This window comes from Bubalus kerabau, chromosome 19 (genome assembly GCF_029407905.1).
Source record: "Bubalus kerabau isolate K-KA32 ecotype Philippines breed swamp buffalo chromosome 19, PCC_UOA_SB_1v2, whole genome shotgun sequence".
Taxonomy (NCBI): domain Eukaryota; kingdom Metazoa; phylum Chordata; class Mammalia; order Artiodactyla; family Bovidae; genus Bubalus; species Bubalus kerabau.
The window spans coordinates 9,511,539-9,536,547 of NC_073642.1; the positions used below are offsets into that span (position 1 = coordinate 9,511,539).

General features: G+C 38.2%; 1 long non-coding RNA gene across 3 annotated transcripts in view; it reads left to right on the top strand.

The window, feature by feature from the left end:
• The window catches only part of LOC129633832 (uncharacterized), a 32,224-nt gene extending 12,484 nt beyond the window's left edge, over positions 1-19,740 (top strand). For all 3 annotated transcript variants that reach the window (XR_008705320.1, XR_008705321.1, XR_008705322.1), the window contains exon 4: positions 19,194-19,740. This is a non-coding gene — a long non-coding RNA (uncharacterized LOC129633832). The remainder of the gene's footprint in view (positions 1-19,193) is intronic.
• Positions 19,741-25,009: the final 5,269 nt, after the last annotated feature.

Below are 25,009 nucleotides of genomic sequence, written 5' to 3' on the forward strand. Positions count from 1 at the left end.
TGTTACCTCTCATTCTGCCAGGTGACTCTTCCTGCCACTTTAAGCAGTTTCTTCACAAACGTGCACCGATGCGTACACAGCCGACCCTTCAGGGAGGGCCTCTTCACACCCCAGCTCTGCCCCTGCCCTCTCGTCTTCTCTCTGCCCCTCTGTTCTACAGACTCTGGCCACCTGGTTGCCCCCTAGACGGCTGATTGTGTCTCATTGAATTAGGAAGCTTGCTTGCTTTCTTGTGGGTTCCTTGTCCCTGCTTGTTGAATTAGAAACTCTCTTCAGGCAGTAAGTATCAAAAATGTAAGGAGATTCCAGAAAAGCATCTACTTTTGCTTCATGGACTAGGCAAAAGCCTTTGACTGTGTGGATCACAACAAACTGTGGACAATTCTTAAAGAGATGGGAATACCAGACCACCTGACCTGCCTCCTGAGAGACCTGTACATGGGTCAAAAAGCAACAGTTAGAACCTTACTTGGAAAAATTGACTGTTCAAAATTGGGAAAGGAGTTATGTCAAGGCTGTATATTGTCATCCTGCTTATTTAACTTCTGTACAGAGTACATCAGGCAAAATGCAGGGCTGGATGAAGCACAAGCTGGGATCAAGATTGCCAGGAGAAATATCAACAACCTCAGATATGCAGATGATACGATATGCAGATAATGGCAGAAAGCAAAGAGGAACTAAAGAGTCTTTTGATGAGGGTGAATGAGGAGAGTGAGAAAGCTGGTTTAAAACTCAACATTCAAGCAACTAAGATCTTGACATCTGGTCCTAACACTTCATGGGAAATAAAAGGGGAAAAATGGAAGCAATGACAGATTTTATTTTCTTGGGCTCCAATGTCACTCTGGACAGTGACTGCAGCCATGAAATTAAAAGAATCTTGCTCTTTGGAAGAAAAGCTGTGACAAAACTAGACAGTATATTTAAAAGCAGAGACATCACTTTGCTGACAAAGGTCCATATAGTCAAATCTATATGTATAGAAAAGGATCTCTTAAATAAAACCAAGGAAATAAGGGAATTAAAGAGAGTAATTAAAGTGTATTAAATTTTGAAAAGCAAGCGAGTTCCAGAAAAACATCTATTTCTGCTTTATTGACTATGCCAAAGCCTTTGACTATGTGGATCAAACTGTGGAAAATTCTGAAAGAGATGGGAATACCAGACCACTTGACCTGCCTCTTAAGAAACCTATATGCAGGTCAGGAAGCAACAATTAGAACTGGACATGGGACAACAGACTGGTTCCAAATAGGAAAATGAGTACGTCAAGGCTGTATATTGTCACCCTGCCTATTTAACTAATATACAGAGTACATCATCAGAAACGCTGGGCTGGAAGAAGCACAAGCTGGAATCAAGATTGCCGGGAGAAATATTAATAACCTCAGATATGCAGATGACACCACCCTTATGGCAGAAAGTGAAGAGGAACTAAAAAGCCTCGATGAAAGTGAAAGAGGAGAGTGAAAAAGTGGTCTTAAAGCTCAACATTCAGAAAACGAAGATCGTGGCATCTGGTCCCATCATTTCATGGGAAATAGATGGGGAAACAGTGGAAACAGTGTCAGACTTTATCTTTTTGGGTTCCAAAATGACTGCAGATGGTGATTGCAGCCATGAAATTAAAAGATGCTTACTCCTTGGAAGGAAAGTTATGACCAACCTAAATAGTATATTGAAAAGCAGAGACATTACTTTGCCAACAAAGGTCTGTCTAGTCAAGGCTGTGGTTTTTCCAGTGGTAGTTGCTGTGAGAGTTGGGCTGTGAAGAAAGCTGAGCACTGAAGAACTGATGCTTTTGAGTCATGGTGTTGGAGAAGACTCTTGAGAGTCCCTTGGACTGCAAGGAGATCCAACCAGTCCATCCTAAAGGAGCTCAGTCCTGGGTGTTCATTGGAAGGACTTATGCTGAAGCCGAAACTCCAATACTTTGGCCACATCATGCGAAGAGCTCACTCATTTGAAAAGACCCTGATGCTGGGAAAGATTAAAGGTGGGAGGAGAAGGGGACGACAGAAGATGAGATGGCTGGATGGCATCACCGACTCTATGGACATGAGTTTGAGTGAACTCTGGGAGTTGGTGATGGACAGGGAGGCCTGGCTGCTGCAGTTCATGGGGTCACAAAGAGTTGGACACAACTGAGCAACTGAACTGAACTGAAATTTTGAAAAAGTCTATTCATTACACTATAAGATGTATACTAGAAGAAGCTAATTACAAAGAACATAACTTTCAAAGGGTCAATATCAAAAATATGTTTAGAAAAGCCTTCTAAAATCATTGAGACAAAGTTTATCAGTACAAATAAGGGCAAAGTCAGTAACTCTGATAAAATGTTTCTTTAAAAAAAATCAAATAACCATAATATACCTTACTGGTTAGAATGTAAATTCATGAAAGCATTTTGTAAAATAATTTTTCATTTTTTAAAAAATTGAAAATGCATATACTAGTCTACAACCCATTCCTAGGGATATACCCAATGCACTGAGATGTGTTCAGGAGTGTTCATAGCAGCAATATTTCTAATAGCAAAGTTTTAACAACAATAAAAGTCCGTTGATAGGAAGATGACTGGATTGTGGTATATTCACATAATAGAATCCTATGCAGTAATGAAACTGAGTTGAGTACAGCTCTATATATCTCAAAAGGGATAAGTCTCATGATGGTATTAAATGAAAAAAGAAAGTTACAATAAAAACCAAATAACATAATACTTCTTATATGAAGCTCAAAGGCATATGAAGTATAAATAATATATCATTAAGGGATTCATGGATTATGACAGAAAACAAGAAATAATGTATATAAATTTTAGAAGATTAGTTACTCCTAGGAGGTGATGAAAAAGAGAGAGGGGAGTTGGTACAGAGAGGAAAGTTCAAAATTATTGCTAATGCTCTATTAACCTTTGTGGAAGATTTGAGTACTTTACAATTATTTTTACACCTTATACCTTTATATTATTTATTTTTAGGATACATGAAGTATTTTATAATAATAAAAATTAGTGAAATAATTTTTTATTCATACTAGGTATGTAGGGAGCAGAATTTTAATTGTTTAACTTAATCTTATTTAGCCTCTCAAAAGAGCTGTCCTTAAAACTATAATTTATTCAAATACATTATAAACTAATTGAATTTTAAGATAGTATTTGGAGGTCTCAAGTTCTTGAAAATAATTGCGCCTGTTGAAAGATTAACATATAAGCAACCAATTAAAACATTTAATTGAAAATATTAACCTTACATTGACATAAAGTGTAAACACAATCAACTTACTTTAAAATTCCCGTTTGAAATAATTAACATGTCTTTTGAAAATGAAAGTTATAATTTTTATTCATTTAAAGATGAATTCCTAACAATAATATTAAAATACAATTACATTTCAAACTGTTGTAGTCATTACTTTTGTTTTTAACTGTAACATTACATTAAAAAAATTATAACCTCTTTATTGTTAGAACTGACAAAAATACCAAAAAATGTACTTATATAATAAGACACAAAATGAAACAAATTTGGTGTGAGTGTGTGTTCAGTGTGAATTTTACACGTAACATTCTCTACAAATTAACAACTTAAGGGAAAAAGCTATCATTGTGAGTCCAGGAAGTCATGGTTTAGAGTTGAGAGGAAGAACTCAAATCTCTCACATCAGGCATGCTGACCCCAGGGCCTTTTCAGATGTTGTTGCCTTTGCCTGGAATGTTCTCTTTCCTTAGGTATCCTCATGGATACCATCTTCACTATATTCAGATCTCCACTCACCTTTTCAGAGAGATTTTTCCTTGTCATTTTATCTAAAATATTAACTTCAGTTCAGTTCAGTTGCTGAGTTGTGTCTGACTCTTTGTGACCCCATGGACTATACAGCACATCAGGCCTCCCTGTGCATCACCAACTCCCAGAGTCCACCCAAGCTCATGTCCATTGAGTCAGTGATGCCATCCAACCATCTCATCTTCTGTCATCCCCTTCTCCTCCCACCTTTAATCTTTCCCAGCATCAGGGTCTTTTCAAATGAGTCAGCTCTTCGCATCAGGTGGCCAAAGTATTGGAGTTTAACTTTCAGCATCAGTCCTTCCAATGAACACCCAGGACTGATCTCTTTTAGGATGGACTAGTTGGATCTCCTTGCAGTCCAAGGGACTCTCAAGCGTCTTCTCCAACACCACAGTTCAAAAGCATCAATTTTTCAGCGCTCAGCTTTCTTTATAGTCCAACTCTCACATCCATACTTGACCACTGGAAAAACCATAGCCTTGACTAGACGGACCTTTGTTGGCAAAGTAATGTCTCTGCTTTTTAATATGCTTTCTAGGTGGCTTATCCCATCCTTAATAGTTCATACCTCCTTATTTCTCTTCATTTTCCCTCTATTGCATTTACTGTATTCTTTTTTAAAAAAACTTTTAATTGTATATTGGAGTATAGTTGATTAACAATGCTGTGTTAGTCTCAAGTGTACAGTGAAGTGATCCACTTCTACATATATTTATTTTTTCAAATTCTTTTCCTATTTGGTTGTTACATAATATTGAGCTGAGTTCCCTGTGTGGTACAGTAGGTCCTTGTGCAGTTGTTTTCTAACATGCTATTTATTTTACTGTTTTTTCCTATCTGTCTCCAAAACAGAATTTAATTTAAATTCTCAAGGATAGGGATTTATGTATTTTCTTTCCTATCTGTTTATCTATCTATCCAACCATACATCACTATATCACCAATATATTGATAAATATATTAAATATTTGTCAAATGAACACAAGATGAATGAATGTCATTATAAAATAAGAGCTATCCATCTTTAGTAGATCAAAAGTTTGGGTTAAAATAAGCTTAAGTAACTGGGTTAAAGTATACAATAGACCTGTATCTTTTACAAGTTCATTGGAATCCAAATTGTTACAAACAATGCAAAATGAACTAATTTCATCATAAAGTGTTAAGAGATACATGTAAAAATTGTCACAAAAGAGTTTAGTGGCAAGTCTTACATATCACAATTCTACATTGATAAGTTTTAGAGATACTTTATTGTTGGAGAAATGAATAAATGTTTATATTTGTTTTAATTAATATTTTATTTAAAGGTATATTACATGGCTTATCAATTTAGAATAGTTTAGGTACAGAATTAAAAATTCAATTAAGCACATAATACAAAAGTGTTAACAGTAAATTTAAAATACTAGTTTAAGCTCTAAATTTTCTATCTCTGTCACCATATGGGAAAACATCATCTGTGCTCACAATAAATGATGTGATTTACACCCCTAACCCCAGGTTTGGGCTCTAGTGCTCTTCTCACTATACCTTATCTGGGCTGCTTAGAGAAAGTTGAATCCATGTTTTGGAGTAGGGAGTTTTCAAGGTGGGCTGGGGTTTTTGTTCAAAAAAAAAAGCAAAGAATGCTTTTAAAGGTTTGCTGCTGCTGCTAAGTCACTTCAGTCATGTCTGACTCTGTGTGACCTCATGGACGGCAGCCCACCAGGCTCCCCTGTCCCTGGGATTCTCCAGGCAAGAACACTGGAGTGGGCTGCCACTTCCTTCTCCAATGCATGAAAGTGAAAAGGGAAAGTGAAGTTGCTCAGTCATGTCTGACTCTCAGCGACCCCATGGACTGCAGCCTACCAGGCTCCTCCATCCATGGGATTTTCCAGGCAAGAATACTGGAGTGGGGTGCCAGGTTTAGAGGTGGCATAAACAATTTTCAGAAACGACATGAAAAGTGGTTTTCACTGGAAAGATTGTAATGAAACGAGAACAAAAGTGAAAGTGTGAGTCTCTCAGTCACATCCAACTCTTTGCAACCCTATGGACTGTAACACTCCAGGCTCCTCTGTCCATGGAATTCTCCAGGCAAGAATACTGGAGTACGTAGCCATTCCCTTCTCCAAGGGATCTTCCCAACCCAGGGATTAAACCCAGGTCTACTGCATTGCAGGTGGATTCTTTACCATCTGAGCCACCAGGGAAGCCCAGAAAGATTGTGCTAATTTGGCTAATTCGAATAAGAGTAAATTGTAGATAAGACAGCTTACATCTGTGAAAAGCAGGGGTCAATAATGATATTGGAAATAAATTTCTTTACAGATAACTAGTACTATAGCTCATGTGATTATATTCAAATATAAAACTCTTCTTTGGTTTAATTGTATGTTACCACCTGCCTATACTCCTGCTCTGTGACCCTGGGATATGCCCAGGATTCTACAGAACACATTCCTTTTCTGTCAGCAGCCTTCACGTCAGGTTTTTATCACTCAGGGTCCTGAATAGAGCCTGCAGGCCCGATGAAGGGAGACTTAGCAGACTCCTTCACCTTTGCTCCGGTGGGTTTTGCATCCGGTTCCTTCTCCTGCCCCTGTAGAAGCAGTTGATGAAGTTTGTGTTTTTTCTCAGATATGAAGAACAGACGCCATGGCACCCCTTAGATTCATCAGCTGGCTAGCATCTAGTCCTGAGACATGGGTCCCAGGTCCACAAGGCCCCTCTTCTGAGCGGTTTCCTGCGATTGCTCCCCTGTGATACCTCAGAGTTCTCTTTCTGCCTTTTCAATTAACAACCTTATTCCTAGTTAAAATTTTTTCATCTTGCATTCTTTAAAATAACTTATGATTCTGTCTTCTAACTGGTCCCTGACTGATATCTCTCATTCATTCCGACTCTCATCTACAAGGTAATATCCATCAAAAGTTGCTGTAAATCCTTCTGTACATTTCACCCTGCTTTTAGAATTACACGTGCATGAAAACACACACACACACACACACACAGATGCACACAGTGTGTAATCTGCAGAACCTTGAATATTTTATCACATAATGCTTCAGATCAGATCAGTCACTCAGTCGTGTCCGACTCTGCGACCCCATGAATCGCAGCACGCCAGGCCTGCCTGTCCATCACCAACTCCTGGAGTTCACTGAGACTCATGATCATCGAGTCAGTGATGCCATCCAGCCATCTCGTCCTCTGTCGTCCCCTTCTCCTCTTGCCCCGAATCCCTCCCAGCATCAGAGTCTTTTCCAATGAGTCAACTCTTCGCATGAGGTGGCCAAAGTACTAGAGTTTCAGCTTTAGCATCATTCCTTCCAAAGAAATCCCAGGGCTGATCTCCTTTAGAATGGACTGGTTGGATATAAGGCTTAGGGAAGCCCAAACTTCTCCTGGATTCTTTTAAACTTCTTGGACCATCTCTTTCATGTATCTTTCTCCTCTGTGTCCCATGGCTTTACTGGTTGACTCTGGACCATGTTAACCCAATGAGAAGTCCAAAATCTCCCTGAGTTCCCCTGAGAGAGAGTGCAGTCCCACAGAAGCACTAGTGGGCATCAGACTTCGCTCATAATTCCATATGGGGGTGAAAGAAAGGTTTACAGTAGTTTATACTAAAGATTTCTACCCCCGAAAGTTTTCTCTAATTTGTTTTAGAAATGAAGGTTTCACTTTATGTGTAAAAGCTGTACTGTTCAGGGCACAGAGATTCATGATTTTTATATGATTTTGACTGTGTGGATCACAATAAACTGTGGAAAATTCTGAAAGAGATGGGAATAACAGACCACCTGACCTGCCTCTTGAGAAACCTATATGTAGGTTAGGAAGCAACAGTTAGAACTGGACATGGAACAAAAGACTGGTTCCAAATAGGAAAAGGAGTATGTCAAGGCTGTATATTGTCACCCTGCTTATTTAACTTATATGCAGAGTACATCATGAGAAACGCTGGGCTGGAAGAAGCACAAGCTGGAATCAAGATTGCCGGGAGAAATATCAATAACCTCAGATATGCAGATGGCACCACCCTTATGGCAGAAAGTGAAGAGGAACTAAAAAGCCTCGATGAAAGTGAAAGAGGAGAGTGAAAAAGTTGTCTTAAAGCTCAACATTCAGAAAACGAAGATCATGGCATCTGGTCCCATCACTTCATGGCAAATAGATGGGGAAACAGTGGAAACAGTGTCAGACTTTATTTTTTTGGGCTCCAAAATCACTGCAGATGGTGATTGCAGCCATGAAATTAAAAGATGCTTACTACTCCTTGGAAGGAAAGTTATGACCAACCTAGATAGCATACTCAAAAGCAGAGACATTACTTTGCCAACAAAGGTCTGTCTAGTCAAAGCTATGGTTTTTCCAGTGGTCATGTATAGCTCTGAGAGTTGGACTGTGAAGAAAGCTGAGCGCTGAAGAATTGATGCTTTTGAACTGTGGTGTTGGAGAAGACGCTTGAGAGTCCCTTGGACTGCAAGGAGATCCAACCAGTCCATTCTGAAGGAGATCAGCCCTGGGATTTCTTTGGAAGGACTGATGCTAAAGCTGAAACTCCAGTACTTTGGCCACCTCATGCGAAGAGTTGACTCATTGGAAAAGACTCTGATGCTGGGAGGGATTGGGGGCAGGAGGAGAAGGGGACGACAGAGGATAAGATGGCTGGATGGCATCACTGACTCGATGGACATGAGTCTGGGTGAACTCTGGGAGTTGGTGATGGACAGGGAGGCCTGGCGTGCTGTAATTCATAGGGTCGCAAAGAGTCGGACACGACTGAGCAACTGAACTGAACTGACCTTTTACCTATTTTAAAACATTCGTTTCAACATTCTTTGTTCATCCTAGACATTTTTGTCTGCATACCATTCCTTGCCCACCTCTGCTCTTTATTACGGTAGCTGCTGTATGAGTCTGTGTTTCCCAGGTTCCCAGGTTTTCAGATGGGTTTGTCAGTGGGAGAAAGATAAGAGTGTGAAGCAAAAGAAGAGTTAAGGTGCTTATGCCCCTTCCTCCTGCCTCCTGTCTAGGCTGCTTCTCCAGGTGACTCCAGCTTCCACCAGCCAACCCACAGTGGTTTTAGCAACAGGGCATTGTAAACACTGCTTCCTTCCTTTGCCCCTCAGCCTGGTGTCACCACACCCTCTTCCCTTTTGATATCTCAGCAACTCCACACCTATGAGCAGTTCTCTGCATTAAATTCTCTATACTGAAAATATTTGCCGTGGTTTCCATTTTCCTAGTTAGACATGACCAAAACACCATTTCAAGGCTTCTGACTTGTCTGACTTGGACATTGCTGGCTTTTGTTGTCGTTTTTACTGTTTGCCTGACTTATCTTCATCAGTTTCTGTGTTATGTCTATCTTCCCTTAGTGCTTCTCTTTTAAACAGCACAGAACTGGGTTTTACTTTTTAGCTTATTCTAAAAGGATTTTTACTGTTAAAAGGTAAAGTTAACTCTTCTGCATTTATTGTGATCACTTTTTTGTTATCCTATTTTATAATCTTCTTAGTACTCTTTCTGTTGTTCTTTCAGTCCCTTTCACGATTTTTGACTGATTAATCAAAATTTTTTTTGTTCCCTTTAACAGGTTGAATTTTCTAATCTTGTATTTAGGCATTGAGGTTTTTTTCCAGACTTTATTTTTTAGAGCAGTTCTACATTCACAGCAAAATTGAGAGGAAGGTGCAGATTTCCCATATTCTCATGCCCTTATATATGCATATATTTCCCCCATTTACAGCATCCACCAATAGTACATTTGTTATAAAAGATGAACCAACATTGACGCGTCATAGGTGTCCAAAGTCCACAGTTCACATTAAGGGCCACTCTCGGTCTTACACATTCTATGGGCTTAGACAAATGCATAAGGACATGTATAAGGATACTTACCATTATAGTATCATATAGGATATTTTCACTACCCTAAAATTTTTCATCCCTTTTCCTTCTACTGCTGATCTTCTTACTGTCTTCATAGTTTTGCCTTTTTCAGAATATCATATGTTTGAAATCAGTAGCTCATATCTTTTCAGTGCTGAATAATATTTCATTGTCTGAAATTACCACAGTTTATTTATTCATCCCACCAGGCTCCCCTGTCCCTGGGATTCTCCAGGCAAGAACACTGGAGTGGGTTGCCATTTCCTTCTCCAGTGCATGAAAGTGAAAAGTGAAAGTGAAGTCGCTCAGTCGTGTCTGACTCCTAGCGACCCCATGGGATCCTCCAGGCAAGAGTACTGGGGTGGGGTTCCATTGCCTTTTCTGATTTACTCATCTACTGAAGAATATTTTGGTTGCTTGCAAGTTTGGGCAACTATGAGTAAAGTTAAAAATATCTAAGTGCAGGTTTTTTGGACAAAGTTTTCAAATCCTTTGGGTAAACACCAGTGGGCACATTGCTGAATGGTATATTGTTTAGTTTTGTAAGAAGCCACCAAACCATCTTCGAAAGTGGCTGTGCCATTTTGCATCATACCAGAAGTGAATGAAAGTTCCTGTCACTCCCACATCCTTGCCAGCGTTTGGTGGAGTGAGTCTTCTGGATGCTAGCCATTCTGCTAGGTGTGTGGAGGTGTTTTAAACAATTATTTGTTTATATAACTTCGGCTGTGCTGGGTCTTCATTGCTGCATGCGGGCCTTCTCTAGTTGAGTGTGTGAGCTTCTCCTTGCGGTGGCTCCTCTGTGGCAGAGCACGGGCTTTAGGGCATGTGGGCTTCAGTAGCTGTGGCCCACGGGCTTAGTAGCCCCATCACATGTGGAATCTTCCCAGAGTAGGGATCAAACCAGTGTCCCTGCACTGGGGGGCAGTCTCTTAACTGCTGAGCCACCAGGGAAGTCCTCTGTTGTTGTTTTGATTTACATTTTCCTGATGACGTATGAACAGGCTTCCTAGTGGCTCAGAGGGTAAAGCGTCTGCCTGCAGTGCAGGAGACCTGGGTTCCATCCCTGGGTCAGGAAGATCTCCTGGAGAAGGAAATGGCAACCCACTCCAGTACTCTTGCCTGGAAAATCCCATGGACGGAGAAGCCTGGTAGGCTACAGTATCATGTAGAGTATCTTTTCATATACTTATTTGACATCTCTATATCTTCTTTGGTTTAGTATCTGTTAACATGTTTGGCCCATTTGTTTCACCAGGTTGTTTATTTTCTTACTGTTGCATTTAAGATTTTTGGTCTATTTTGGAAAGTCATCTTTACCAGATATGTCTTTTACAAATATCTTTTCCATCATGTGACTAGTCTTGTCATTCACTTGGCACCACCTTTGATAGAAGAGAAATTTTAGATTTTAGTGCACTCTAACTTACTTCTTTCATGGATTGTGCCTTTGGTGCTGTAACTAGAAAGTCATCACCATGTCCAAGGCTATTTAGGGTTTCTCCTATGTTATTTTCTAGAGGTTTTATTGTTTTGTGTTTTATATTTAGGTCTGTGATCTATTTTGAGTTAATTTTTGTGACAATATTGAGTCCTCCTAACCATTAATATAGAATATCTCTTCATTTATGTGTCTTTGACTTTCATCATAGGTTTGGAATTTTATTTATATAGATCTTGTACATATTTTGCTAGATTTATACCTAAGTATTTCACTTTTTAGATACTAATAAAATGTTATTGTATTTTTAATTTCAAATTCCACTTTCTGGTATATAGAAAAACAATTGATTTTTATATATTAACTGTGTATCTATCCTTCAAGTTTTATTTAAAGTGTAGTAATTATATAAAATTATAGTACTATAATAATTATATGTTATTAATTATGATAGTATATATAATCACTCAAATCAAAAGTGTAATAATATAATTAAAATAATATGATTATTATTAATTATAATGTATATATAATTGCTCAAATCAAGAGTGTAGAGCATGATGACTTTTTTAAATGTGAGCACACTGTGTAATCAGCACTCCAGATATATCCTTGTTCTTTTTCAGTCACTTTTCCCCCCAAAAGTTACCCCTAATTTTTGGCAACCTTTTTTGAGTTTATGTTTTTCTGTTACATCAGTGTCTATAATCTCTGAAACAAATAAAACATTGAGCATTTCTATAAGCTTGTTGCCTGCTCCAAGACTCAGTTTTTTTTATATTATCTGTAATTTAAAAAAATGACTATTTTAGCTCCAGAGTTTTTAAATTGTTTTAAATTTTTTGTTATACCTCTCGTTTTTATAAGTATCTGTTCTAAACACTAAGCTTTAGAAGTACATTATCACTCTTGTTTTGATGTTACTCTAGGATTTACTGATTGCTTTTCTCTCCAATGTGTTTTATATCCAAGGTTTTCCTCTTTTTTGGATATATACATGTAATTCTTTATTTCGCCTGAATATATAATTGGGTAATTTTCCTTTTCAGAAAAAAACAAACTGGCTGGTATATTTTTGAGTCCAAGAAGTGTTTAGCTTGTCTTCATATGCTAATGATAAAATGCGCTGTTAAAGGATTCAAGGATCATAGTATTTTCTTCAAAGCAATATAGACATTTCTTCACTGTGTTTTAGTACTTAGCATTTTATGATACATTCAGTATATGTTTATTTCTCTTTCCATTGTAATAAAACTGTTTTCTCATAGTATTTTTTTTTTTTACTGCTCTGAACCTCTGAATTGAGAAACAATAGCAGGATATATTTGGGAATGTGTGTCTACTTCCAATATTCCTTTTTAGTGTTTAGATGACACTTTAGTTATGAAAACTCAAGTCTTTCCCATATAATCTATACATATCACTTGTCTTTTGCTTTACATTCTTAAAATGACTTTTAAATAAACTGCTTTGGATTTGAGTGTATGCATTTTGTTATTCTGTCTCCCACTGTGTTTCATTTTATGCTAATCATATTTTTATTTGTTTAAGACTTTTTTAAAACTTTCTAAGTGTACTTCTTTATCAGCCTGCTCTTAATATGTGGATGCAACATTGCTTTCTCTGTCACAAGGAATATTTCAATTTTTGGCAACATTTCCTTCTCTTCTCTACATTAATGCTGTTTTCTTGGGAAAACATTTGTTTTACTTTTATAGGGCAATATCTCACTTTCATGCCATTATTTTTCTTTAAGTTCATGTTGACTCTTGTCTAGAATAGTCAATGTTAGTAGCTGATGTAGAGCTCTACCTTAACATATGTTGAATTTACCTGAAAATACTAAATACTAAAACATAAGCAAGAAATTCCTATATAGCAACCTTAGGTCCTTCTTCCTCCAGTCATAAATGGGAATGTTATCTATCATTTGATGGGGTTAGGAGATGTGGGCCAGTTTCTTTTAGGCTGTATAGGCTTACACTGTGATGGCCTGAAGTTGCCTAAAACTGCTGCATTTCTCTTTTTGGCTCTAATATCCACTTCAACTAAAGAGCCTCTTGATGAAAGTGAAAGAGGAGAGTGAAAAAGCTGGCTTAAAACTCAACATTCAAAAAATGAAGATCATAGCATCCGGTCCCATCACTTCATGATAAATAGATGGTAAAACAATGGAAACAGTGAGAGACTTTATTTTCTTGGGCTCCAAAATCACTGCAGATGGTGACTGCAGCCATGAAATTAAAAGATGCTTGCTCCTTGGAAGGAAAGCTATGAACCAACCTAGACAGCATATTAAAAAGCAGAGACATTACTTTACCAACAAAGGTCTGTCTAGTCAAAGCTATGGTTTTTCCAGTAGTCATGTATGGATGTGAGAGTTGGACCATAAAGAAAGCTGAGCACTGAAGAATTGATGCTTTTGAACTGTGGTGTTGGAGAAGATTCTTGAGAGTCCCTTGGACTGCAAGGAGATCCAACCAGTCCATCCTAAAGGAGATCAGTCCTGAATATTGGAAGGACTGATGCTGAAGCTGAAACTCCAATACTTTGGCCACCTCATGTGAAGAACTGACTCGCTGGAAAAGACAATGATTCTGGGAAAGATTGAAGGCAGGAGGAGAAGAGGACGACAGAGAATCAGATGGTTGAATGACATCACTGACTTGATGGACATGAGTTTGAGTAAGCTCCAGGAGTTGGTGATGGACAGGGAAGTCTGGCGTGTTGCAGTCCATGGGGTCACAAAGAGTCAGACACAACTGAGCAACTGGACTGAACCCACTCCAAGAACACTCCAGCAGCCCACAGCTTACTCCTGCTCCCATATCCTGCTGACTCTGTATTTGAAAAATTTGGGGGCCTTCTTGAAAAAATTATTATTCATTCCTTCAGTCACATCCTTGTTTGTCTTGATTAGGTTACAACTCATTTTGATTTCAACCTCAGTTCTGTCCCAATATTTTGTGTCCTGTAGATAATTTCCAATGTTTCTTGTCTGATAGTGAAAAAGTTCTTGGCCTTTTATTCTTCTGTCAAATAATTACTGTTTTTTAATTTTGTGTTTGTCATGCAGTGGGATTTTTTTGGAGGATAGATTGGTAATTTTTAAAGTGTGTTGTTCAGGGTACTGAATAAGATGCTCTTTGGTCAGTTTCAATGAATTCCTACTACCTGAAATGACCTTAATCCAGTATGGTTAGTCTGATGAAGCTTCAGTACCTGACTGATAAAAACATCCTTTGAGAATTTGGAAATACAGCAAAACTGACCCATTCCCAATGCTTATCAAGTGGCAACAGGATCTTTACTAGTATTTTAGTATCATTCAACTCTGGATATAGAGGGTATTCAACCTGTAGTCTCTGAGTCTAGAGAACCAAGGTTGGCTACATGAGGGATCTGAACCAGACCAACCATTAGACATACCCCAAAATTATCTCTTGCCAACTTTTTGAGTGGTTCTCTGAAATCCAGGTTCCTTACTCATCTCAGTGATAACACACATTTAGCTAGGTTCATGCATGGTTCATCCTTGCCTATGACACAGGCTTTGGCATTCAGCCTGTTTGAATGGGACCCTAAACCCATGACTGACCCTTGATAGGTATTTTTCTCTAGAGATGCTAAAGCTATCCCAGTACTTACAACTGGTGCCTGGGATCATGTCCGAATCCAGAGACCTGCTTGAGCAGAAAGTTCCATCTATTTGTCATTGACCCAGAAACTTCAGAGACGGTCACCTAGCTGTTCAGGCTGGCTCATTGGGCATCTAATACAAGTTTTATACACAATAGATTGATAACCACTTTCTTTGGAGGTCAAACTCTATTTCTACATCACAAACTTAGTCTTTTCCCAACAAAATCCCATATACTTTGACAGCCTATAGCTGAGGTCCAAGCAAATCTCATGACTAAGGCAATTTTATGGCAATTCTCAGGGGACTGCTTCAATTTTAAAAATGTACTTGATGGTTAAAAATTGTTATCTATGGCTATTAATATTGTAAAAGATACTCTTTCTTTCCTTCAGTTCAGTTCATTCGCTCAGTCGTGTCCGACTCTTTGTGACTCCATGAATTGCAGCACGCCAGGCCTCCAGAGTTTACCCAAACTCATGTCCATTGAGTCGGTGATGCCATCTAGCCATCTCATCCTCTGTTGTCCCCTTCTCCTCCTGTGCCCAATCCCTCCAAGCATCAGGGTCTTTTCCAATGAGTCAACTCTTTGCATGAAGTGGCCAAAGCATTGGAGTTTCAGCTTCAGCATCAGTCCTTCCAATGAACACCCAGGACTGGTCTCCTTTGGGATGGACTGGTTGGATCTCCTTGCAGTCCAAGGGACTCTCAAGAGTCTTCTCCAACACCACAATTCAAAAGCATCAATTCTTTGATGCTCAGCTTTCTTCACAGTCTAACTCTCACATCCCTACATGACCACTGGAAAAACCATAGCCTTGACTAGATGGACCTTTGTTGGCAAAGTAATGTCTCTGCTTTTGAATATGCTATCTAGGTTGGTCATAACTTTCCTTCCAAGGAGTAAGCGTATTTTAATTTCAAAGCTGCAATCACCATCTGCAGGGATTTTGGAGCCCCCAAAAAATAAAGTCAGCCACTGTTTCCACTGTTTCCCTATTTCCCATGAAGTGATGGGACCAGATACCATGATCTTTGTTTTCTGAATGTTGAGCTTTAAGCCAACTTTTCCACTCTCCTCTTTCCCTTTTATCAAGAGGCTTTTTAGTTCCTCTTCACTTTCTGCCATAAGGGTGGTATCATCTGCATATCTGAGGTTATTGATATTTCTTTCCTTAAATCTACAGTAAGTATATATCACATTTTCAAGAAATTAAGCCCCAAACTTATTTTGAACTACTGTTGATAATATTTACATTTCTACCTAAGAATGGAATGTAGGGATGCTAAAAGATGATATACCCATTGAAGGAAGTAGCTTTGCAGATTGTGAATCAGTAACTTGGGGGTACTTTCCCACCTTCCACTGCTCCTCTCCTGATACTCCCAGCCTATTTTTCTACAGAAAATTACTAGAATCCAATGATTTGAAGTATATTTCATTAGTGAGGATGTAGAGATTTAATGTGTTGCAAATCATTTTACTGACTGTGCTATTTGCTACCTATGTTTCAGTTGTAGAAATGCTTAAATATTTAGATTCTTGACTTTGATAAATTGATTAATAATGTATAGTCTATTGACATTTCTGAAGCTCTGTTCCACCCCAAATCACAGTGTCTGCTGAATAATTAATATCCAAGGCTTTATATTCTTCTTGCTCCTCCACTGGTATCATTTGAGTTTTGGACCATAGTTGGCACAGTATCAATAACATGCACTTTAATAACATTCTCATTTGAATTTCAGTATTACCAGTTTCTAGGCTGGTGAATCTGGTCAAGTCATTTAATAGCTCCAAGCTTCTTTTTCTCCATTTTATAATTATGAGATGAGTAATATGACATATATTTATGAAGGGAGTAATACCTACTTCATAGAGTGAAGATTAAGAGAACAAGGTCTGGAATTAAATTGCTTAAGTTTGAATCCTCATTGAATGACTGCCTATCTAACGTGTCAAAGCCATTATTCTCTCCAAGGCTGTTTCCTCATACATAAATTGAAAATACTAGTGATATCTTCCTCACAGGATTGTAGTAAAACATACAGGTATATTTTATTTCAGAGTTAAGCATGTTATAAATATATAATACATTTAAATATTTTATGATTATCACAATACATTAAAAATATGGTTATTGCTTTCCTTTCTCTCTTACTCCTCTTGTCGTTACACCTTTTATTTTACTGTGGTATGGAATACAATCATATTCCGCTTATCTATTATTTATCTACGTCATACATTGTGGGGAAATCTAGAAATAGTCAAAACAGTTGTGAAGCAGGTGCACGATGGAAAAGGGCTTCCCTGATAGCTCAGTTGGTAAAGAATCTGCCTGCAATGCAGGAGACCCTGGTTCTATTCCTGGGTCGGGAAGATTCCCTGAAGAATGGATAGGCTACCCACTCTGGTATCCTTGGGCTTCCTTTGTGGCCCAGCTGGTAAAGAATCCTCCAGCAATGCAGGAGACCTGGGTTCTATCCCTGGGTTCGAAAGATCCCCTGGAGAAGGGAAAGGTTACCCACTCCGGTTTCTGGCCTAAAGAATTCCATGCAGACTTGACAGTTATTGTATATATTGTGATTGAACAGTTTGCTGAAGAAACAGGCAGTTATTCAGTTTTTATTCAGTTATTATTGCACATCCTTCAAAGACTGCTTTTTTGTAAAGTTGTGGCATATTTTTCTATATGCCTCATAGTTTGCTTATTTGTTCATAATTATTGTTATTTTAAATATTTGTTCTTTTTGTGAGATAGCTCTCAATTAGATCATGCTGGTTTATAAAGATGCTATTGATTTTCTGTACACTTCTTGAGCCCAGAAACTATGTTATATATTTTTTTTTATTCTACTGGTTTGTTTGTATATCAGAGGTGTGTAAACTTTTTCTGGAAAAGGCCAATAGTGAGTATTTTTTTAATCAAAACTACTTAACTCTGTAGTTGCAGGATAAGAACAGCCATAAACCATGTATAAAGAAATAGATTTGGACCATGGGAGTTACTGAATTTGGATCACGATAGGTTTGATTTGGCCCATGGACCTTATTTACAGACCCCTAATGTATGTAGTCTTTTAGGGCATTTTTGTTCTTAAAGATATACTCTAAGCCCCTTATTCAGGTGGTGCTAGTGGTAAAGAATCCACCTGCCAATGCAGGAGACACAAGAGATGCAGGTTCAGTCCCCAGGTCAGGAAGATCCCCTGGAGTAGGAAATGGCACCCCACTCCAGTATTCTTGACTGGAAAGATTCCACGGGCAGAGGAGCCATGGAATTTGGGCAGAGGAGTCCAAAAATTCCATGGGGAGGCTACAGTCCACTGGGCCACAAAGAGTTGGACATACCTGAAAAAGCAATGCATATTGCTTGACTATTTAGGGTATTTTTGTTCTTAAAGCCATATCTTAAGCCCCTTGCTTCTTTTTCTTATCATATTTCATGGGCTAGGATTTCTGTATTATAGTATTGTTCAGTGACACCAATTACCAATATCAGTAATTCTTGCCCTTTTCTTGAATTTATTGGGATTCATTACAAAATTTGAGGTTAAGAATGATGTCATCTTTAACTTAAGAGAGTTTCTTTCTATTCCTACCTTGTCAAAAGATTTTATTCTAGATAAGTGTTTCTATTTGAAAATTTTCTACATCTCTTGAAATAATTGTATTAGTTTGTCCTTTACTCTTAGTATTGACTGATTTTATAATTTTGAAATATTTTTGCCTTTCTAAAATAAATCCAGCTCATTCATGATGTATTATTTTTATACACTATTGATTTAATTTGATACTATTTTGTTATTTTTACATTTATACTTGTAAGTGATTTGGACTTAATTTTCTTTTGCACTGCCCTTGATTGGTCTCAGCCTAGGGATATAATAACATCAAGAATGAGTTGGAGAAGTTTCACTATTTCAGTGTTTTTGGAAAATTTTGTAAAGCAGAGAGAGAGGGAGAGAGAGATTTTTGGGGTCAAGTTAACAAAATTATCACATGAAATTTGTTGGGGAGAGATGGTTTTTAGATTGTTAGTTCAAATTATTTAATGTTTGCTGGCTTATTAAAAATTTGTTTTTGAGTAATTTTGGTGATTAAAGTATTTTTTTAGGAAATTTTACATTTCATCTATGTTTTGAAAGCTACTGGCACACATACACACACACACACACACACACACACTTGTAGTATAAGCAGCTTTTGGCAGGGAAGAGCTCTCTGCAGGAGGCACACTTTTGTCTTAATCTTAAACCAGACACCCCCATGTTCCACTCATCTCTGGCTCAAGTACAGCTTTCAAGTCTTTAAATCACATACTTGTTTGCCTAGCTTGTCAATTCTTTCCATAGATCAAAGAAGTAGAAATGATGAATACATAGTTAAGAGATGACCAGGTCTCTTTCCTGGCTTCCCCCACAGTAATCTCCTGAACAAACTATGTGAAGATAACATCTGGAAGAAGATCACCAGGAGTGGACAAGCCTGCACACGACGGGGATGACGACAACCCCGAGCCCCATCTCAGTGATTAAGTGAGGTTCTTTCCTTGTTTCCCTTTAAAAATTTCAAGGCCAGGCAGAATCTTTGCAGGCAGTTTCTTAGGGATGCTGAGTCCACCATCTCCCCAGATTGCTGGCATTCTGATTAAAGATACCTTTCCTTTCTACCATTTGTATTGATTTTGTAAGTGACTAGCACTGGGACCCCCTATTCAATAATAATAATTTTAACTTATAACATCTATAATTATGGATAAGTTATCTATAATGTTTCTTTTGAATTCCTAATTTTGCTAATTCATGACCTCTCTGTTTTTCTTTGATTAGTCTTGCTAGAGATTTATAAATAGTACTCATCTTTTTAAGAAACTTGATTTTGGTTTTGTTATTCATCTCTGTCTCTTTCTCTTTATTTGTATATATACACACATTATGTACATATAAAGTTTGAATAAATATATAAAGTATGAATTTTTATTTTTATGCTTATTTCCTTTCTACAACTTTATTTGAATTTTTTTCTTGGCCTTTTTTATGTCTACTTTAGTTGAATATTTTGTTCATTTATTTTCAATTTTTAAAAGTACTTATTAAGGGTTCAGAATTTCCTAAGTACTCATTTAGCTGTAACCTAAAATTTTGACATTTGCTATCAGCAAATTATGGATATTTTATAATGTCCTTTAATTTAGTAGTGCATGTTTTAGTCTCCAGTGTGTAGTGGTATTTTGGGAAATTTACTGTAAGTTAAAATTTTATTGCATATGATTAAAGAATATTTTCATTATATCAGATTTGTGTTGAGACCACGTAGCCCTGTGTAGGATAAAAACCTCTGTCTTATGTTTCATACACTCCTTGGCTTGCTGGGGTGGTGCAGCATTAAGGACCAGGGAATTCACATATGGGTAGGTTCAGGAATGCCGGCAGGTAGATGTCAACTTACCAAGGAAGCAAGCCTGTAGTGTTCCTCAGTAATCTTAAGCTTTCTCATTTGTCAACCTATCAAACTTTATGATGCAGATTTTTGTAGTATAACGTCTTGCATTTTTACATTCTATTCCTTGGCATCAGGTATGTGTTTTACTTAAGGACAATTTACAAATCAAAACAGAAACTTGCAATAAACTCCCTTTACAGTTGTGGATATAAGAAGACTCAAATCCCCTTAGGCTTGATTGATAAAACATGGCATTTATCCTATTTCCACGATGATGTTCAGCAAACTTTATGACAGAGGGAAACAGCTGGTAAAGTGGGTTCATTGAAAGGTGAAGGTAATACAGCCATAAAAAACAAGAGGATAATGATTTTAAAAGGGATAATAGTTGTAACAACACCATTAACCTTTTGCTTCAAATTATTGAATGTGTGGTCCTTTTCAGAGGTCTAATCAAAGGTTTTCAGTAACTGCAATGTGGGAGAGAAAAGAAGTGATATAGAAATTGCTGTAATTTTTTTCCCTTCAAATTATTCTTTTCCCTAATCCATTAAGAGATCAAGACCATTGCTGGATTTGGATTTTTTTTTTTGAGAGTTTATAAATTTGCTTTGTAGTGGAGAGAATGTTAAAGAATGTAGACATATATCCATACAGTAGACCAGGATTTAAATACCTGATTGTAAAAACACACAGCAATGCTGAGAGGATAAGGCATTTTTATGAAGCTTAAGCATAGCACGGTGTTTTCTATTCTAGGTTTATGAATCCATTTGGGAGCTTGTATGACATTTAGGCAACAGTTCAACTTAGTGGAAACTGGAATCAGTCTCCTTTTTGACTTTGTGATTTTAGAACTGATAGAGGTTGCATATTTGCAGGAGAGGTGAAATTAATTGCAAAGTGAATGAGATCAATGAAAACCAGATAATGTAAACATTAACGGGACTAATTTAGATGATAAACTGTGATAAAGGAATTTTTGTTGAGAGAAAGGAGAGCCGTTGAGACTGTGGGCTCTTAAATTTGCATCCAGGGTCAGGTCAGTATCCTTGGATTTTTGTGAATCTCTTATATTCTGCACAATTCTGTAAGGAAGTATCTGCATGGATCCCTTCTGGAGGAGGTTTGCAGCATTCATCAATTTTTCAAAATTATTGAGGCAATGGGTCTGTGACCCCCATAAAGGTTAAGAACAACTGATATAGATTTTTCTTTCCATATTTACCTGATAACTGCTCCATTTTCTGTTTATAGTTCTATAGCTAGAGATTTGAGATTTGATGCTTCTCAATACCCTCCTCTCCCCAAACTCTATATTAAAAACCCTCTTTGGCCACCTTCTCAGAGACTTGAATTTATGTGGAATTTACTTTTCAAACTAACTTTGGAGTATTTGGTCTGTCAAGTAAGAGAGCACTTGTAAGTTCAAGAAGATGAGATATTGAAGAAGATTGGCCTGTCTTGGAAAATCTGTGGCAAGGTTCCTATACACACATAAATTTCTCTGCTTTATGTACAAAATATGAGCCACATACACTTGCCCTATTGTCAAGGCCTTTGCTCATTTTTTTAAATAAATGCAAATACCGTATTTAAAATCCTATTTGTTTTATATATGACTCTTGTACAACTCTTACATTTATCTCTATTTTTAAAAATTTTCCACTTTTGTGAATTGAGCTTAGGCCAGATTCTTTTCAGCTGTAGAATGTTATTACTTCAACTCTCGAATGTGTTTTGGACTTCCCTGAGAACCAGAGGAAAAGTACTGAGCCTTTCCTCAGAGACCCACTCATTCCCACGTTTGGAACATGTGGCTTGAGGGTGTTCATAAATCCTTCAAAGAGTGTCGATCCCAGAGGAAGAACTCTCAGTCTAGACTCTGCTCAGTTTTTACCTGATTGCATGGCCTCTGCCTTAGGAGACCATAGTCCCACTTCCACAGTGGTCTTTCTCAAAGGCCAATGTGGTTAATCTGTGTACCTGCTATAAAAGCTTCCAGTGGCTGCCACAGCTTACAGGCTAAAATCCATAAAACCTAGCCTCACTCAGGGGCTGCAAGCTTCTGAAATAGCTTCTTGGGACCATCTTGTCTACCTCACTTGTGGTCCTCCAACTCACTGCATACTCCAGGCATGCCACGCCCTGCCTCAGTTATCCCTATTACACATACAGGCTGCCTGGCTTTTTCTGAACTCACCACACTGTTCTGGAACCCCCACCCTGGTTCTGGCATTTGCTGCTCCCTGCTTGGCTAGCTACTGCTTGAGTGTGCTTGGCGATGGCTCACCCACCCTCTGGGACCCAACCATCTCCTCTTTTGTAAAGTCACTCTGACACGCTCTCCGCCCACCCCCTCTTAGTATGGTGGCTGGTGGTCCCTTTGGATCACCATAGGTCCTTGTACTGGCCTCTCTGAGCACAATGGAGTTTTTCTGTTTACATTTTTATAATTTTTCTATAGTTGGAAACTAATTTTTTATTCATCTGTGTAACCTATTTCCTGGTAGGGTTCCTTTCAGTCAACTTTTTGGTTCAATTTTAGGTTTGTTGAATGAATGTTTCATTTGGGCTAGAGTACCATGGGAAATTTATTAGGGAAGACTCAAAAACTTGAAGAGAGAATCATTAGTAGATAATATACAATCACTCTGTTTTCTTCCTATTTTATCTTTGTTTTAGCACATGGCACCATAATAGTTTAAAGATTCAAGAAAGTCTATCAAGAGAAATTTTCTTTTCTTTGAATGCTGAAAAATGAAATTCAAATTCTGTATCTGCCATTTATTATTAGGTGACTTTGGTGGAAGCCCATTGTTCTGCTTAAAACAACCTCTTCATCTCTAAATTAAGGATCATAAAAATACTTACCTTGCAAGAAGCCTGTTAGGATGGAAATAGTAAGTGTAGGCATAACGTTGTTTGGGGTAGTGTCAGTTTTGTTAGTTATTATCATGCTGCTAGACTTACTTGTAGAACCATTAACTTTATTTGAAAGAATGCCAAATGAGAGTGCTAGAACAGGAATATAAGAGAAGGCATCCTCAACCCCACTCTCTCTTGCTGTGGGTACCCATTTCAGGCATCACCAATGGATAGCAGAACTCTTTGTCGCTGAGGCCACACTTTGTTTCAGACTCTCTCAAGCTGTCATTAATCAAGGTTAATGATTAATCAAGCATTCATCAATCGGGTTAAACTATTAATCAGGGTTGCCTCCAGATAAAATGTATGCACTATATTTAATGCTAGAGTCTGTAACTGATGAAAGAAACATTGAATAAGGAAGACTCTTGTTAATGATTAAAAGTCCACAGGCAAATGCACATTTCACCATCCACAGCAACTGTGCTGTTCCATTGTCTTCTTTCATAATGGTAGGATTTTGCCTGGGCACATGGTTCTTCAGAATAAAAACGAAATGTTCTGGTCTGTTCTTTGCACCTGAATGATAAGTTTTGGTCAATGGGATGCAAGGCGCAGCGTTACGTGGAAGTTTCTGGGAGACACTCTTTGGAGGTAGTCGATGCCAGCTTTTCACCTGTCTTTCTCTTGATCTCTTCCTGCATCCTGCTGCCTGGACCATGAGGAGGGACGACAAAGCAGTGATCTGGAAGAGCTTATGTCCTTGAGGACATTACCGAGCAGGGCCTCTGTGCCAGTCCCAGGCTAAACTTCTGTTCATCCAACATCAAGAACAGCTTTGTATCAGCTTTGTCAGAACACAGTTTAGAGAGCTACATTCTCTTAATGCACAGTAGTTAAATAAACTCCAAGATTCTTATGCTGCAATAACCCATTAAATCATCTTAAATACTATGTCATAATGACAACTTGATGCAACCAGATGTGATATTTGGGAATTTAAAAGAAATATGTTTCTAAAGACACAGCTTCCTCATTTTACGTTCTTAAGCCCGTTTGCACAGCTGTTCCACAGTACCGCACCGCTCTCCGTGGGTGTGTATCGCTCGTGTGTTGTCTCACACACAGTATGACCGAAGGACAGACGGATGTTCCCCAGGACGATGGGATATGCGCTTCTGTGAGATCTGCACCCACTGTGATCCTGTTCTCAAGGCATGATTTTCTCACCCTGGAAATGCACAAATATGTGAGATACACATTGACATCAGACCTTGCAAGCAACCCCTGCTCTAGGAGTCATGGTTAAGTCAGCCAAGCCCAGAAGGACAGTATTCATCACACCCAGGGCTAGGGAGAAGGCAGGTGGCTTGCATAATATGCAACTGAATTGTACTAATCCCCCTTTGGGTGGATTCGTGTTTTTAATAGCACTGAAATAGTCCCCTAACATTTCCGGTTTCTACCCTACTTTGCAATTTCTTACTTATCAAAGGTGTAAGCTCTACAGTATTTGAAGTTTCAATGTCACGTGGGACTGGGAGTGAACTTTTGAACTTTTGATTTGATCAGTTGGTATACAAGTTGGCACAATTCACAGTTGTGTATGTGATGAACCATCAAAGGGAGAGAAGCCATTTGACAGCCATGTGATACACTGTGTGCAGAGGAAGATAATGCCACCATCGAGCAGGAATCCTAGAAATTAGGTCATAACAGGCAGTGCAAGTGGGCCCTAATGAACCTGGATTCATGTCTGTGGTGAAATTAGATGTGGGATAATGTCCTCAGAAAAGCTGCCACATCTCAGTCTGGAGAGAAGCCCACTGCTGATACAACAAATCAATTGATAAGAAGTGTCTTTATTGCACTCAATAAAAAAACAGCACAACCCCAAATAAGCATGCACGGCTCATAAAACAAATTGC